We start from the raw sequence: 2,520 nt of genomic DNA on the forward strand, positions 1-2,520 counted from the left end.
TTTATAATGTGAATGTTTCTGTTCAGTGCCCTGAGATGACTTCTGTTGTGATATGGCGCTGTATAAATAAACTGAATTGAATTGAATTGATTGACATGTAGGGAAGTGATACTTCATCTTGCATGAACCAGTTTTGGCAAATTATTAGCTGCTGTACAGACGACCTGTCTCACATTTAACTCTGGCATACTTTGGAATGCACACAAGTTCATGACTGACTCAGTGACCAGAAGCTGATTAGGTCCTGTGGTTGCAGAACAAGCCCATATCATCAGCCTTCCACCGTCATGCTTTATGTTTGGCTTTGGTGCTGATTTACCATGTTTGGTTTTCACCCCATGCAGTCTTTGCATTATTACCTCACATCATCACTTTGGTCACACTGGTTTATACACTTTGACCATTGTGGTTTGCTTATATGCAATGTTTAAAACCAAATGTAAAATTATCTTTAAAGATAAAATGTTTTTTTTTTTTCCTTTCGACTTGTATTGTTAAAAGGAAACAGCAGCTTGTAGAGAGTGGGATCTAGACGTAAAAACATTTAGGAAAAAAGTTTCTCAGATTGACAGGCAGCAGCAATCACTTCTTTATAAGTTCATTACTGACGTCGTCTATCTTACAGAGTTTATGTGTTTCTGTAGTGGTGTCACATTTGTTTATGATCACTTGTTTATCCTATTAATTCAAAAAGATGCAAAAAGGAGGCCATTTAGATTTTATTACAAAGTAGTTTTTGTTAAATAAAAAATACAAAAGTATGTAAATTGGTCAGGTATTGTTTGTATTTATCATTTTTTTTGGACTGTCATTTTTATGTCATAAAATGTTAAACCTTAAAATGTAATCAGAACTTATATTTGGAATGTACATGTATACCAGACCCGCTTATCTTGCAAAGAACTCTCTGTGCTATTTTAAAGAAGTACTACATGTTCATGGCGGATTACGTTATCCATGTTGACTGTGCTGTGATTTGCGTACCTACAAGTCTTATGATTTCATTCATAGTTCAAATGTGTACCTTTATTTACTCAGGCTGCATGGAGACATCAAAGCAGACCTAAGATACATTAGTATTGTTCTTCCATATCTTAGACATGATGAATGACAAATAAATCTGATTATCTTTATGAATAATTACTGGTTGGGGATCCTCAAAATCTGGGCTGTTTATTTGAGGTTTTCATGTGGATGTTCCTCTACTATACGAACAAGCACGTTTACTACAGACTACAAAGTAACAAATGCACACATGCCTATTAATAAAATGCAAATCCCCAACAGAAGTCGCCGTTTGCAGCTGTTTAAGCACTTGTATGCAAGAGAATTGTTATTTTTTGTTCGACTGCTCCCCTCTAAGTCGCCACAGTGAGTGAACTCGCACAAGAGATTAGGAAATTGTCTTACGCCAGATGTTCTTCTTGATTCATCCTCGGCTCAAACTTGCAACCTCAGGATTACAAGTCTGATCACTGTGCTACCGTGGCCCCCAATTGTTTGCAAGAGAGTAATTGCCTGGATTCATTACAAAGCCAACAAGACTGGAGGAAGCTGGTGCACTGGTTGGAAAAATAATGACATCTGGGGCAGCACTTCCTAAAACCAGGATCGGTTCCCCACTGGTGCATGAAACAACCACTACTGGACTCTTGAGAGTGTTTCCAAAAATGAAATAAAGTTTAAAAATGATTGATTTAGGTGTTTTTTTTGCTAGAATAGTTACAAACAACAAATGCAAGAATAAAATATTGTGTAAAATAAATAACCCAGAGGCCTTTAAAGTTACTTCTGTTGTCATAATTAGCAATGTTTTGTCTAGCAAAATGTCTCTGTCGTTCTTGTGTGGTTCAGATGTTTTCTTTTTAGCTGTATTCCCTCATTTCCTATTTACCATATTTTTCGGACTACAAGGCACACTTAAAATCCTTTAATTTTCTCAAAATTCGACAGTTCTCCTTATAATCAGGTGTGCCTTATATATTAATTCTGGTTGTGCTTATTGACCTCGAACCAATTTTATGTGGTAAAACTGAACAATGTTAAGTTATTGTGAACGAGCTGAATGAAGTTTGACTTATCTGACTGTTCTGTTTCGCTTAATGAGCCTTTTAATCTGGTGCAAATTCCAAAAAATATAGTATACATAGTTTGCAGTAGTCCCTCGGTTCGTTTATCGCAAACTCGCTCTATCCCAGTTTTTCAAAATAAGATTGGACATGACACACAATTGGCTGATCGATGGATGAGCCGCACGATCAGCCCTGAATTTTTATTTAAAATAAATTATTTAAAACTATATTGTGAACCTTTGTGCAGCCCAGAGCTGCAGGATGAACTTCTTGCTTGCAGCTGGCAAAGAACAGAGGAGGCAGGGAGCTGAAATCATGACATTCTGTGCTCTTTTAGAGCGTTTAGAGTTTAGAAACCCTGTTTACAATATTGCAAGAGTGTGGGAAGGGTTTAAAACACCTATATATATATATATATATATATATATATATATATATATATATATAT

Source organism: Nematolebias whitei, chromosome 9 (assembly GCF_014905685.2).
Source record: "Nematolebias whitei isolate Nwh7 chromosome 9, NemWhi1, whole genome shotgun sequence".
Taxonomy (NCBI): domain Eukaryota; kingdom Metazoa; phylum Chordata; class Actinopteri; order Cyprinodontiformes; family Rivulidae; genus Nematolebias; species Nematolebias whitei.